Source organism: Hyperolius riggenbachi, chromosome 9, assembly GCF_040937935.1.
Source record: "Hyperolius riggenbachi isolate aHypRig1 chromosome 9, aHypRig1.pri, whole genome shotgun sequence".
Lineage (NCBI taxonomy): Eukaryota > Metazoa > Chordata > Amphibia > Anura > Hyperoliidae > Hyperolius > Hyperolius riggenbachi.
Genome location: NC_090654.1, coordinates 24,077,649 through 24,093,662, shown reverse-complemented (window position 1 = coordinate 24,093,662; position 16,014 = coordinate 24,077,649). Strand labels below are relative to the sequence as shown.

The window sequence follows — 16,014 nt, the reverse complement described above, 5'->3', positions numbered from 1 at the left end:
CTCTGTCATCCTCAGTATGTTGACAGTTTTTGTGGCGTTTCTCCTTTAAGAGGCGGGCTCGGTGACCTCAGCGCTGCCGCCACGTGACGCTGCAGAGACGGAAGGAGGGTTATTTTCCGCGCGTCGCCCCTTTAAATGGAAGCAAAGCAGAAGGGGATGACATCAGCGCTGCCCATCATGTGACAGCCGCGCCCCGCCCCTGGGATGACGTCAGGGCATGACTGTGTTTTTATGAATGAAAGGAATCCGTGAGTGAGTAATTCCAGGAAACGGCAACATTGTAAGCAAGTCAGCAGATCTGAGCAGCGCGCCCGGGCCCTGCGTCTCCCCGCACGCCAGGTAAGCAGCCCTCGCCTGGCCCAGGAACCGGGGGAGGAGGGAGGGAGAGAGATCGCCGGCCGGAGGATCAGCCGGGGCTGGGGACGTCTCTCTGCCCGGATGGGAGAGCAGAGAGGCCGGGGAGGGTCAGGGGTCGCCCCATGCTGCCCTCCTGGGGGTTCACCTTCATAGGCTGGGCATATGGGGGGGCAGATCGGGCTGCAGACGGGGGGGGATCGCCTGGCAGTTTGGCATTGGGACACTTGGGGCCCTCCCCAGGGAACTTCCTCCTCCGGGCTGCCATGTGTCGTCACCAAACACAACAGACTGTCTGTGCTTTGCTGAGCCCATCATTTTTCTGTATAATGCAGACAGATGAGAGGGGAGCGTAACCTCTGACAGCGCTGGGGGTTAATTGTGCTTCGCTGTCCGATTTCTGCTGAATTTTAACTCTAGTTCAGATCTGGCGGATGAGGTCGTAGAAGTGATCGCTGTTATTCGATTGATCAACCGTCTCAACCCACCGTAAGAATGATCGACTCTCTGTCTTCAGGACTGTACACACGCTAGATTAAAGCTGGTGTACGCAAGTGAACGACATCGTGCAAGCGATATAACCGGATGAAAAAAAGCGTAGTTTTTAAATGGCGTTCATACACATTTCAAACGATTATGTTGATCGAATACTGTGTGTGCTAGCAGTTACGCTTTACATGACCTATGCGAATGCTCTGATACAATGTCGTTTGAACGATATCGTACACACGTGGCGAATGCGTGGTATCTGCCCAAGAGTTGTCTGAATTGAACCGCCAGTTGCGTCGTGCAGAATACCTGATATTGGTCGCTCATTGTTGTCATTTGTATACAAGTTTTCATAACAATTGTCATCTGATATGACGACCTCTGTCAGACGTTTGTAATGACTTTTATCTAATGTGTGTAAATGGCTTTAGTTGTTTTTGTGGTGTTTATTTTTTTCTCTTTGCCCCACCCCCAAAAAATCTCCTGAATACTTTTTTTTTTTTTTTTTTTTTTTTTTTTTTTTACTTTTGTTATAATATAAATTATCAATTGCTGTTATGTCATCACTATTGTGACATCTGGTATTCCAGTGTTACATTGCACACTAAGTAAACCCTGCAGTCCAAACTCTGCCTTCTCTCCTCCCTGATTGGTTGTTACAGTTGGGGTTCTTGAGTGGGATCTTGGCCTGCCCCCCTCCTGCTTTCTGATTGGGAAGAGTGGTGATTGGCAACTTGCTGTCTCTCGCGCATCCTATGGAGGAGGGCAAACCGTTTAGCCCGCCATGAAACAGCTACCGGTAGACGGGCTATAAGGAGGGGGACAATGTTCATCGTTGTTGTTTCAAAGTGCCGGCATTTGATGTAATTGCATATGGACATCTTATACTGAGTTCAATTACTCCATAATTTTTTTCTTTTTACAGCAAGTGAGACTTTACACAGCGCTAGTCTAATCAGATTTGAAGTTAATGTTAAATTAATTGACAGTTTGCTTACTTTAATCTGTCTGTTAATTACTCATTAGCCTCTGAATCTGATTAGGTCTACGTAAGTTCTGCTTCTCCCCTTGCTGATACTGGTTCTTGTAGATCAAAAAAAGTGATTGTGCTTAGTCATACTAGGTGCTCGTCTCTATACATAGACATCCAAACTGTTACAAGCATGTTAACACACCGGCCTACCCCAATGTTATGGAAGATAATCGCTTACGCACCCAGTGAGCAATTCGAGCTGCTGGTCAGAGCTGGGGCAGTAGCGATTGTGGCACAGATAGAAGGGGTAGGTTATCGATTGCAGTTGTTATCTGTAGGTGGAGGCGTTAGTGTTAAAGAGAACGCGAGGTGGATCTAGGGTGGGCAGATGGGACCCAGAGCCATGTTCTCTGCCTAATAACATAGCTATGTGCTCTCTGTCCCACCGCTGCACTATAACCCCCCAAATCTAGCGACAAGATTTGTTGCTAACTCGAAGGTAAACACAGGGGAGGGGAGTTCCCTGTTCAAAACGCCCGCCAGGGGCGTTCCTGCAGGGTTTCCAGATCTGCCATTGGGTAGCTCTCTCTCCCTGGCCACACCTACTGCCGCTCCCCTGCCTCCCTGCCTGCTGTGAGAGGGACACAGTCTCTCAGTGCAGCTTCGTGACCTGGAGGTCGTGAAAGTGGGCCAGCGCGGCCTACAAGAGCAGCGGTTTTGGCGGCTACATGATCCGCTCAGCCCCGTAGATCAGGTAGCCTACCCTCCTTTTTTGAGCCCATGGGCTATCTTTAAGCCTTGTACAAATGCTTGACTTAAAGGGAACCTTAACTGAGAGTGATATGGATGTTTCCTGTTAAACAATACCAGTTGCCTGGCAGTCCAGCTGATCTCTGTGACTGCAATAGTGGCTGAATCACACCCTGAAACAAGCATGCAGCTAATCCAGTCTGACTTCAGTCAGAGCACCTGATCTGCATGCTTGTTCAGGGGCTGTGGCTAAAAGTATTAGAGACACAGGATCAGCAGGCGATTCAGGCATCTGGTATTATTTTAAAAGGAAAAATCCATATCCTTCTCAGTTTAGGTTCCCTTTAAGTTGGCTGAGGGAGCCAGTAATCAGGCGCGTGTACGGCAGCCGATCCCATTGTTTGCCCTGATCTCCCGCCCACCACGTGGCATTACGCACAGGGCTGTGGAGTCGGTACAAAAATTATCCAACTCCGACTCCACAGTTTATGAAACCACCGAAATCTGACTCTCTGCACCCAAAAATGGCTCAGACTCCTTAGTCTAATACTTACCAGGGCTGTGTATTTGGTTCAAAAATCATCCAACTCAGACTCCCGACTCCTCAGTTTATGAAAACTCCAGTCTTCAGGTACCCAAAATTGCACCACCTCCGACTCCACAGCCCTGATTACGCACGTGCCGCTCATTGTCCCTCCGCATAGCAGCACAGTGCGTTGTCGGCTACACAGCTGTCACATGTGTGTGTTCAGCCCAGCTATGTCACCCAAGGGGATCAGGTCCTGATGCTGAATGGGTGACATCCATCAAAGGTGTGTGTGTGTGTGTGCACCTTTCGGTGTGTTTGGGGGGGGGGGGGGATTAGTGGTAAGAGGTAGAGTAGTGTTAGGCGTAGATATTAGGCTATGTTCACCGTGGGAGCTGCATTGCGTTCCCTGTAAAAACAGGACCACAAAGAAGGCGAAAAGTTTCATTGTGCGTTGTGTCGCATTCAGTCAATGAAACGAATGCCTCACTGCTACTTTTTGATGCGCAGGTTATGCAGTAACTCGCTGCATGGAGTGTGTTGGATCGCACCTGAATACACACCGAATGTCGCATAGACTTACAATTGCGATGGCATACTGCAAGTTAAAGTGCTTCCGTTACATTGCACTGTAAGGCAAAAGAGAAGTGTGAGATGAAGGTTGGGTAAAACGATAGTATTATATCGGTAAAGTTATCAATATACTACTTTTGGATTATCCAGCACCCAGAAGTAGACTATCGGCAGAATTTATGGCTTTAACTGGCGGACAAATTTCAACATGCCGTTTTTACACATATATGATTTTTTTTTTTTACGGTTCCCTGGTGTCTAGTGGCTCCTTCCCTCCCCTATACAGTTCCTGGTGTCCAGTGATCTAGGGCCTAGGTTCTCAACGTGTGGTATGTGTAACCCAAAGGGTTCTTCTGATAGTTCCAAGGGGTACTCAGGCTTGATCTACTTAATCAAGAATAACAAATTTAGCTTTTTAGAAAATAAATCTTATTTAAACACCACATTAGTATTTTAGCTAATTAAAAGCAATAGTAAATGCTTGGAAATTGTTTAGTACCAATTATCATGTACTACGATTAAATGTTTATTTCTCAAGGGTTACATGTGATATTTACTATGCTAGGGGGTAATGGGTGAGTTCAGGGTTTTAAAAGGGGTACATCCCAATAAAATGTTGAGAAACACTGGTCTAGGGCTTCACTTCCAATATAACTTTCTTAGTGGTCTAGACTAGTGGGCCAAACATAATGCAAAGTTGAGAAACCATTTGCGAGCTAAATTTTGATAGCTCTGCAGGCCATATTTGGCCCGCGGGCTGGAGTTTGATATGTATGCACTACCTTATGGTCAAGAGTACTACCTGATTGTGTAGAAATTCTTTTCAAGCATGTATCAGACTTCCAAAAAATACTTTGTTTTTAAAAGATTGTTTACATCTGACATATATATCGTTCGTTCAGAAAAATGATCAAAATCATCATATCGGACCTGTTGGTCCTTCCCTGTGACAACAAGTTTAAATAACCCTTTCCCCCCCACTCAATCAAAATAACCCCTGGGGTATTTGTACCATGTGTTGAGAATTGAGGTGTGCATAGTGCAGCGTGAAAGTCCATTACTCTGTTTTGTCTGCATGTGTCAGTCCAGGGCTCTGCCCCCATGAGCTTGCACTCTGTTTCTGATGGTGGTGTGAGTAGTAGAGGAGGGAGGAACTCCTGGCTTCCATACTGTTTTTCTCTCTTGATTACTCCCAGATGAAGTCATGTTAGAGTTTTTTTTCTCTCTCTCTTCTTCCGGAGACGAGTGTGTAGCATTCCTTACGTAACATTCCTGTTTTTCCCTGGGTGTTGTCTGTATGTGATTGTAACTGACATGGAGGGGGCGTGGGCTTCTGTAAAAGTGGAAACCTTTTGCCTTGTTTAGAAAAGACATGGAAAAAGTGCGGCTGTCTGCTGGTCGATGAAACTGCCAGGAGGGGAGGTTACGTACTGTTTATCAGACTTTTGTGTAATGGTATTTCTGTACATGTATTGTGTGAGAGGGATTTATAAACATTGTGGCGCTGTACAGCAGACTGGCACACTGTTCACAGACGCTCCTCACTGCAGCACTGCGTCACTCAAATACAGCTCTCCAGTGTTCTGTGACTTTCTGTCAGAGGCTCAGCCACTACTTGCACTGACAGCTTCTCCTGTGCTTTACAGAGTACACAGTCATGTCACTGACTGTCCACAGAGGAGCTCACAATCTAATCCTAACACATTACAACAAAAGTTGTTTAGGTGATACCTTTAATGACTGTTCAAGATATCTTTGCAAGTTTTTGAAACTTTGTTTCTTCTTCAGGCATGTTTCAGAACTGGATCAGAACCATACTGTCATAGTCTAATGTCCTACCATATTATTATTATTATTATTATTATTATTATTTATTTATATAGCACTGACATCTCCTGCAGCACTTTACAGAGTACATAGTCATGTCGCTGACTGTCCTCAGAGGAGCTCACAATCTAATCTTACCATAGTCATAGTCTAATGTCCTACCATATTATTATTATGTATTTATATAGCACTGACATCTCCTGCAGCACTTTACAGAGTACATAGTCCTGTCACTGACTGTCCTCAGAGGAGCTCACAATCTAATCTTACCATAGTTGTAGTCTAATATATTTATTAATAATATGTATTTATACAAAACTGACATCTTCTGCAGAACTTCCTGGTACATGACTACTGAGACAAGCATAATAATAATAATAATAATATGACAGGACATTAGACTGACTAGATTAGATTGTGAGCTTGTCTCAGGACAGTCAGTGACATGACTATGTACTCTACACAATGCATTGTCATGTCACTGACTGTCCTCACAGGAGATCACACTCTAATCCTACCATAGTCCTAATCTAATGACCTATTATAGCCTTATGTATTTCTACAAAAGTGACCTTTTTTTCTGCAGCACTTTACAGAGTACATAGTCATGTCACTGACTGTCCTGAAAAGAGCTAACAATCTAATCTTTCCATAGTTGTAGTCTAATGACCAACTATTTATTATTTTATATAGCACTGACATCTTCTGCAGTACTGTACAGAGTACATAGTCATGTCACTGACTGACAGTCCTCAGAGGAGCTCACAATCTAATCCAGGGTTCTTTGAGTACTCTGCAGGGGTTTCTTGGCATTTTACCCCATTGTGAGGGAAGTATAGTAGCACACATTATAATAGGGGTACTGTAAAAAGAAGCACTACATTTGGAGGTCAGAATAAAATGAGCACAGTATAATGAGTTTTTTTTTTTTTTTTTTTTTTTTTTTTTAAGACCATGCTTCCTGAAATATAAATGCAGGGGTTCTTCGAGACCAAAAAAATTGTTTGCCGGGGTTCTTTGAGATCCAAAAGTTAGTTGCAAGGTTCCTTCGGGGTAAAAAGGTTGAGAAAGGCTGATATAATCCCTACCACGGTCATAGTCTAACGTCCTACATTATTATTATTATTATTATTATTATTATTATTATATATTCTGGTGTATAAGACTACTTTTTAAAGGGGAACTGAAGAGAGGTATATGGAGGCTGTTATGTTTATTTCCTTTTAGACAATACCAGTTGCCTGGCAGCCCTGCTGATCCTCTGCCTCTAATACTATTAGCCATAGCCCCTGAACAAGCATGCAGCAGACCAGGTGTTTCAGTGGTTCAGACTTATAAGTCTGATCTGACAAGACTAGCTGCATGCTTGTTACTGGTTTTAATAAGATACTACTGCAGTGTTCTCCCCAGAATTTTTTTCCAGCCGGGTGGCATGAAATAGTAGCCGGGTGGCATGAAAAAGTAGCCGGGTGGGTCGAGATGAAAATGCAGGGCAACTCAGCTTACAGCATAGGAGGAGGTGAAGAGGTGACCCGATGACAGCCGGGTGGTCACCAAATCTAGCCGGGTGGAGCACCCGGCTAAAAGAGCCTGGGGAGAACACTGCTACTGCAGAGAAATAGACCAGCAGGGCTGCCAGGCAACTGGTATTGATTAAAAGGAAATAAACATGACAGCCTTCATATACCTCTCTCTTCAGTTCCCCTTTAACCCTTGAAAATCATCTGAAAAGTCAGGGGTCGTCTTATACGCCGGGTGTCATTGATACACCCTATCCTGTTACCGCCTCTCAGATCTCGCTGCTGAGGACTGTAGGGAAGCGGTGCAGGCGCACATGTGCGAGATCTGAGAGGCAGAGAAGGAGGTAAATATTATACAAGGGCGGAGCCAGAAGGGTGAAAGAGGCATGTTTTAGGGGCACAGCACAATCTATTCTTCCATACCGCTCTGATAAACAGGTAGACAGAGAGCTGACCAATCCGCTTGGCGACAGTGAGCGCTGACTAATCAACTTAAGGAGAGGAAGAGTTGACCAATCCAACCAGTCAATCGCCTATATACTCGATACCACATACAGTACAGCACCAGTATCTGTTCATACATAGCACCAGTATATGATTTTTTTTTTTTTTTAATTTGGTGTGCGTTGGAAGAGGGGGGTAGTCTTTTATATGGCGAGTATATCCCAAACTCTATATTTTAACTGGAAAAGTTGGGGGTCGTCTTATATGCCCAGTCGTCCTATACGCCGGAATATACGATTATTATGATGTATTTATATAGCACTGACATCACAGTACATAGTCACGTCAGTGACCTCAGAGAAGCTTGCACATTAGATTAGATTGTTGAATCTTTTTGCTTGGGGACAAAAGATCAGACAGAGGAACCATCATATGCGTATATGTATCAATTTTTGGCATTCCTGTCTTACCAGTCCACGATCAGGAAACTGGTTGGATAGATTGGTTGCTTGGGAGCCCGCAGGTCTACCCCTGTGTACCACATCATGGGATTCTAGCTGGTTGCTGTGAGCTCTTTCTCTAAGTTTTTCTGCAGTTCTCTTTGCATCTATCTTCATAAATAAACATCACTGTTTGGACGATTAAAGGGCACCATACTCTCTACTAGATTTTTATTGATTTCTTTTTTTTTTTTTTTTCTCAATATAAACATTAAGGCCTCTTTCACAGTGCGACGTTATAGTCGCACGTTAGAAAATGTTTTAACGTGGACTAACGCACAGCAATGCAAAGTCTGTGCGACATTCACAGTGCACACGTTGCGTTATAACGTGTAGCAATAATTAGAAAGTGCTGCATGCTGTGCGTTTAGCAATAAATTTGCACATGCTCAGTAATGTAACGCATGCGCCATTTTCGTTCCATCAGCATGCGGCAAAAACTGCGCACCAAGAGGCACAACGCAGTGCAAAATAACGTCCAATTTCATAATCTACATGCGCTGCGTTAGGGGCACGTTGTGCGACTTTAACGTCGCATCAAACGCAACGTCCCACTGTGAAAGAGGCCTAAATGTAGAAGATCTGAGAAACTATAGCGGAGTACAGAGTTTCAATGTTTGGCACCTGAATTAATTGGTAAAGCACAGACAAGACCACTTCCTGGCACAACCGCAAGTCCTGCTCTATGGAGAGGGGAGTGGCAATGCGCATGCATGCAGCTCCATGGTGCGGGAACTTCTTCAGTGGTCTCCCCAGAACTTTTTTTTCCAGCCGGGTGGCATAAAAAAGTAGCCGAGTGGGGCAATATGAGAAAATGCAGGGCTGGCGCTTCTGTGCGCAACTCTGCTCACAGCGTAGGAGGAGGTGAGCCGATGACAGCCGGGTGCTCACCAAAACTAGCAGGGTGGAGCACCTGGCTGAGGCCTTTTTCACATTGCGTTCGGCTAGCATGTCTGTCCGCTATGGGCTTTTTTTTCGTCTGTGTTTTTTCCAGCGATCTTCTGCGCATTCGCTCTTTTGTGGGCGTTTTTTGTAAGCGGTTTTGCAGAGTGCTTCCGTCTTTGGATCCGGAAAAAAAAATCTGGAAACAAATACGTGTGGTGTGTGTTTTTTTTTTTGTTTCCCCCTTTCTTAAAAACGCTCACCCAATCGCTTGCCACATCGATTTTATGAGCGTTTTTCCTATTACTGCAAATTGCCTCAAAAATGGCTCAAGCAACGCTTTTCAAAGTGGATCGCAAACGAACCGCTTTGATATGATCTCTCTCCTAGTCATTGCACAAGCGCTTTCAGGGCGATTTTGAAAATCACCCGCGCTTAAAATTTAACAAAACCGCCTGTAATGCGAACAAGGCCTAAACGAGCCTGGGGAGAACACTGTCCTTATGAAGTCCCTGTGGAAGAATAGTAACATTGCGTGAGGCTGTCCGTTTTGGCAGATCGCTGAAGAGGCCAGTTGAATTGGAGTACACCTGTGCACCCTTCAGATTTTTGGCTAAAATGATTGACAATTAAGCTTTTTGGCCAAGAAAATTCTAAAGTGTACATGCAGCTCCTAGCCCTCTTGAACAGTTTTCAGTTATTTAGCAGGTAGAAAAAAACGTTTTGTAAAAAAATAATACCTTTTTAATGGCTAACTAATAGAGTTAAATGATGCAAGCTTTCTGGGATCTAGTCCACTTCTTCAGGCATATTTCCAGATGTAAGCTGAAGTAAAACACTGATGCAGATAAATGGTAAACACGAAGATGACAGTTGTGCTGTTTACTGTTTATCTGTTCGGTGTCAGGTGATCAGCAGGCTGGAGCCAGTGAGTTAGTGCAACCATACATGAAATCCAGCAGGTTTCTGAAGATCATGAAGCCAAATCAATCATGTTACATAAGGTGTCATGAACCCTGTTCCACAATTTAAACCTTCTGTTAATGTCTTGAACCTTTTCATAAATTTGTACTCAGAAATTTTTCTTGATTGATCATTTTTGAAGTTACCCTTAAAGGGATACTGTAGGGAGGTAGGGGGAAAATGAGTTGAACTTACCCGGGGCTTCTAATGGCCCCCCCGCAGACATCCTGTGCCCGCGCAGCCACTCACCGATGCTTCGGCCCCGCCTCCAGTTCACTTCTGGAATTTCAGACTTCAAAGTCTGAAAACCACTGCGCCTGCTTTGCCGTGTCCTCGATCCCGCTGATGTCTCCAGGAGCATACTGCGCACCCACAGACCTTACTGGGCTTGTATTATACGCTCCTGGTGACATCAGCGGGATCAAGGACATGGCAACGCAGGCACAGTGGTTTTCAAACTTTAAAGTCTGAAATCCTAGAAGTGAACCGGAGGCGGGACCGGAGCATCGGTGAGCGGCTGCGCGGGCACAGGATGCCTGCGGAGGACCATTAGAAGCCCCGGGTAAGTTCAACTCATTTCCCCCCCCCCCCTTTACAGTATCCCTTTAAGAACAAGTACTTTTAGATCTTGCATGCTGTGTCCTGGTTCACAGAAGTGTTGGCCCACTGGTGTGTCCATTTTACCTTCATTAATTTTAAAGTGGTGATGGTTCATTCTTGTGCGCAGTTTTTGTCCTCTGCGCACAGGAATGAACCATCACCGCTTTAAAATCAATGAAGGTAAATGGACACACCAGTGGGCCAACACTTCTGTGAATCAGGACACAGCATGCAAGATCTCAAAGGACTTGTTCTTAAAGGGAAGGTTCACGCAGGAGCTGTAAAAAATAGAAATCCAAATCCACTTACCTGGGGCTTCCTCCAGCCCGTGGCAGGCAGGAGGTGCCCTCGGCGCCGCTCCGCAGGCTCCCGGTGGTCTCCGGTGGCGATCCCGACCTGGCCAGGCCGGCTGCCAGGTCGAGCTGCTTCTGCGCTCCAAGTTGCGTGTCACTTGTGCGCGCTGACGTCATCGGACGTCCTCCGGGCTGTACTGCGCAGTACAGCCCGGAGGACGTCCGATGACGTCAGCGCGCACAAGTGACACGCAACTTGGAGCGCAGAAGCAGCCCGACCTGGCAGCCGGCCTGGCCAGGTCGGGATCGCCACCGGAGACCACCGGGAGCCTGCGGAGCGGCGCCGAGGGCACCTCCTGCCTGCCACGGGCTGGAGGAAGCCCCAGGTAAGTGGATTTGGATTTCTATTTTTTACAGCTCCTGCGTGAACCTTCCCTTTAAGGGTAATTTCAAAAATGATCAATCAAGAAAAATTTCTGAGTACAAATTTATGAAAATGTTCAAGACATTAACAGAAGGTTTAAATTGTTGAACAGGATTCATGACTCCTTATGTAACATGATTGATTTGGCTTCATGATCTTCAGAAACCTGCTGGATTTCATGTATGGTTGCACTAACTCACTGGCTCCAGCCTGCTGATCACCTGACACCTAATGGATAAACAGTAACCAGCACAACTGTCATCTTCGTGTTTACCATTTATCTGCATCAGTGTTTTACTTCAGCTTACATCTGGAAATATGCCTGAAGAAGGGGACTAGATCCCAGAAAGCTTGCATCATGTAACTCTATCAGTTAGCCATTAATAGGTATTTTTTTCCAAAACTTGTTTTTTTTTGTTTTTTTTGTTTTGTTGCTAGTTATTTAGCATTATTTTTTGGGAGGGGCCTGTCACTTACCCCTCCTAGTACAAGTTGGGAGGTGTGTAGATGTTAAAGGAGAAATGAAGTGAGAGGTATACGGAGGCTGCCATATTTATTTCCTTTTAACCAATACCAGTTGCCTGGCAGCCCTGCTGGTCTATCTCACTGCAGTAGAGTCTGAGTAACACCAGAAACAAGCATGCAGCTAGTCTTGTCAGATCTGACATTAGCCTCCCTGGCGGTAAGCCCGAGCTGAGGTCGGGCTATGCCGCCGGGAGGCACCGCTCAGGCCCCGCTGGGCCGATTTGCATAATTTTTTTTTGTTACACGCAGCTAGTAAAGTGCTAGCTGCGTGTAACCTCCTATCCGTCGCGCCGCAGCCCCCCCCCCCCCTCCCCCCCCAGACCCCGTGCGCTGCCTGGCCAATCAGTGCCAGGCAGCGCTGTGGGGTGGATCGGATTCCCCTTTGATCCCGCCCCGTCGCCATTCTTTGAACGGGATCTCTTGATCTCTGATCGCCGAAGGCGATCGGAGGGGCTGGGGGGATGCCGCCGAGCAGCGGCTATCATGTAGCGAGACGTTGTCTCGCTACATGAAAAAAAAAATAAATAAAAAAAAAACGTATTTGCTGCCCCCTAGCGGATTTTAATAAACCGCCAGGGAGATTAAAGAGGAACTCCAGCCTAAAGAAACATACTGTCATTAAAGAGAATCTGTGATGTTAAAATCGCACAAAAGTAAACATACCAGTGCGTTAGGGGACATCTCCTATTACCCTCTGACACAATTTCGCCGCTCCTCGCCGCATTAAAAGTGGTTAAAAACAGTTTTAAAAAGTTTATAAACAAACTGGCCACCAAAACAGGAAGTAGGTTGATGTACAGTATGTCCACACATAGAAAATACATCCATACACAAGCAGGCTGTATACAGCATTCCTTTTGAATCTCAAGTGATCATTTGTGTGTTTCTTTCCCCCTGTTCTCATGCACTGAAGTTTCAGGCTGCTCTTTTCTTCCTGCAAACAGCTTTGCCCTTGTCTGTAATTCTTCAGTATGTGAAAGCCCAGCCAGCTCAGAGGACGATTTATCCAGCTTGTAAAAGATAAGAGAGAAGAGAGAAGCTGCTCTAATCCTAAATAAGGCCCAGTGCACACCAAAACCGCTAGCAGATCCGCAATACGCTAGCGGTTTTGGGAGCTGATTTCAGAGCGATTCTAGGTATGTTTAGAGAGGTTTTCTAAACATACCTAGCGGTTTTGGGTGCGTTTTTGTGTAGCAGATTTCATATATTGTTACAGTAAAAGCTGTTGCTGAACAGCTACTGTAACAAAAATGCCTGGCAAACCGCTCTGAACTAGCGTTTTTCAGAGCGGTTTGCGGTTTTCCTATACTTTACATTGAGGACGAAACGCTTCCGAAAACCGCAAACGCGCAGCAGGAGGCGCGGTTGCGGCTTGGCAAAAACCGCAAACCGCCGGTGTGCACTATCCCATTGCAATACATTAGACAAGCGTTTTTAGAGGCGGATGCGACCGGCGGATCGCTCCAAAAACCGCTCGGTGTGCACTGGGCCTTACACACAGGCAGTGTGCATAGAGGGGCCTGGAAGGGGGAGTTCCTAGCAGAACCACAACACTGAAAAACTTGGCAGCCTTCCAGACACAGGCTGACAAGTCTGACAGGGGAAAGATACATTGATTTATTACAGAGACAGTGATAGTATAAAGTGCTGCAGTAAGCCAGAACACATTAGAATAGCTTTTTGAACTTGTAGGATGATAAAAAACAGGATGCAATTTTTGCTACAGAGTCTCTTTAAGTTACATTAGTTATGTTAATTAAAATAGATGGGTAATCTCTTACCCGCCCTGTTTTAAAAGAACAGGCAAATGTTTGATTTCATGAGGGCAGCCATCTTTTTGGTTGAAAGGAGGTGACAGGGAGCATGAGACAGTTCCAACTGTCCTGTGTGCTGATCATTCCTCCCAGTTGCTAGGCAATGTGAACAACATAGGAAATCCCATCATGCTTTGCACAGCATCAAGGAAAAAAAGCCCGGGCAGTTTTCCTTGATGGGGCGGAGCTTAACTAAAAATGCAGCTAAAAATGATGCTTTGGTAAGAAAAACAAAGGTCTGACGCTGTGAAACTGTGAAACACCAAGCCTTTTCAGTTCTGCTGAGTAGATTTTTAGTCCGGAGATTCACTTTAAAGAGAATCTGTACTCTAAAATTCTTACAATAAAAAGCATACCATTCTCTTCATTATGTTCTCCTGGGCCCCTCTGTGCTGTTTCTGCCACTCCCTGCTGCAATCCTGGCTTGTAATAACAGTTTAGTTTCAGGCAGTGTTTACAAACAAAAGACTTGGCTTCTAACCAGAGTATCATAGGCTGAGAACAGCTTACTGTGTGACGCGTGCAGAGCTTGGAGAGGGTGTATAAAGCTTTAGCCAATGACAAGCAGTGCTGCCTGAGCCCGACAGAGCCGACAGAGGAAAGAAAATAAGATTTATTACAGAGACAGTGCAACTAGAAAAGGCTGCAGTAAGATAGACCACATTAGAACAGGCAAAGGAACTTGTAGGATAGAAGAAATAAGGCTCAAAATTTTGTTAGAGTCTGTTTAATGTCAGAAACGCCTGATTTTCTGCATGCTTGTTCAGGGGCTATGGCTAAAAGTATTAGAGGCAGAGGCTCAGCAGCAGAGCCTGGCAACTGGTAGTGCTTAGAAGGAAATAAATATGGCAGCCTCCATATCCCTCTCGCTTCAGTTGTCCTTTAAAGCCACTAACCACCCACTATTCTGTCCAGTGTTGTATAGGCATGACTATGCTATGGGGGTGGGGGGGGGCGTGGCTGAAGCCTGGCTCCTGGGTTTAAAGCGGACTTTAACTCAGAACTTCCTCTCTGCTCTAAAAGAACAAAAGCAACAGCATAATAACCTTTTTAAAGAAGAAAAAATCTTTGTTACAGCTGATACAAATCCTGCAATAAATCTGCAGTGTGTCTACTTCCTGCTCTCATGGAAGCAGACATAGGGTTAACATCCTGTGTTTACTAATTAGCTTCTCTGCCATGGCAGCCAGCTGACATGGGCTCCTCTGAGGACAGTCAGTGACATGACTTAAATTACACTGGTGATTAGTCACAGATGAGGCGGCATCTAGACAGGCTCAACTCTAAATACATACAGGGTGTATTTCTCTGTTTTACTTCTGTCCTGTGCAGAAGTTCAGGTCCACTTTAAAGGATACCTGTAACCACCAGGGAACAAAAAAAAAAGTGACATACTCTCCTAAGAGGAGAGAAGGCTCAGGTTCCCTTGTAGCCTTCTCGGTTCTCTGTGTCCCTGCGTTCCACTGCTGTGCTCCAGTTAACATGTCCAAACATTTGCGTCTTTGTGTCTCCTCAGGTCTACTGAAGTACTCGGGTTTTTGAGTATTTCTGAAGACTAGCGGCTCTGTTCTGTGTGCACGCACGCACGCACGCACGCACACACACACACACACACACACACACACACACACACACACTCCTCTTTGAAGCCCTGAGTACTTCCGTAGCCTTCCCAGGAGACCAGAAGGCTTCTTTGACATTAAAGTTAGAGGTTGGAAACAGGGCCTAGTGGTGGAACATGGGGACGCCGAAAGGTCCGAGGAGGTTCTATGGAATACAGAGCCTTCCCTCATCTTGGGTGAGTACCGTATGTAACTTTTATTACTACCTGGTGATTACAGATATACTTTAAATACAATTGAGGGATGGGGTGTGGCTAAGTTGCTCCTTTAGACCTCTTCCTGTTATGTTTGGGAGAGAGGCGTGGCTTGGTAGAACGAAGGCTGTGTTGGACACTGATTACTGATGCATCTCTAGAAGATGATGGAAACTGGGTTACTTGGTTAGAAACCCCAACTTGATTTAATCAACAAAACTTTAGGGGTTTGTCTCAGCATCTGGGAGACGGGGGAGGTTTGGAGTAAGTGGGTGTGTTTTCCTGATGTGGGGGTGCTGACCAAGCATAAAACCCCTCAGGTTGACCTGTCATTTGCCAGTAGTTCAGCCTCGTGTTTTTCTTGGTGGTGTAAGTTTCCTTTTTAAAGAGCTGTGCTGAGGAATACGTCCTCCTGAGATGTCCTTGTGAATATGCTAATGTCTGTTGGCTTCCTCTGCGATGCTGATGGGAAATAGGGGAACGTGTGTTCTGGCCATCTGGAGGTCATTTAGCTGCAGCTTCTGAATACTGTATGAAGAAGCAAGTCTGAGAACGTCATACAGGATGAAGTCATTTGGTGGAACGCACTTGCCCTGTCCCTGTAGGTGTGTTCGGAAAGTCAATGTGAACATTGTTGTGGCTGTCAGAATTCCAGAAGGCCTCTTTCAGACCTGAGGCTGAACTGCGCACTTGTCGGGCATCTTGTCTGCAGTCCGTGAGTGCCATTCGGCAGCGTTTGTA

General features: G+C 45.5%; 1 protein-coding gene across 3 annotated transcripts in view; it reads left to right on the top strand.

The window, feature by feature from the left end:
• The first annotated feature begins 204 nt into the window (after positions 1 to 204).
• The window catches only part of LOC137531508 (transcription factor MafK-like), a 55,844-nt gene continuing 40,034 nt past the window's right edge, over positions 205 to 16,014 (top strand). The window contains exon 1 of one of the 3 annotated variants that reach the window (XM_068251427.1): positions 205 to 339. The gene's annotated coding sequence lies outside the window, so the exon portion shown is untranslated. Of the gene's footprint in view, positions 340 to 5,027; positions 5,088 to 11,358; positions 11,506 to 16,014 lie in introns of those variants that run through there. The other 2 variants (XM_068251428.1, XM_068251429.1) reach the window with 2 other exon arrangements.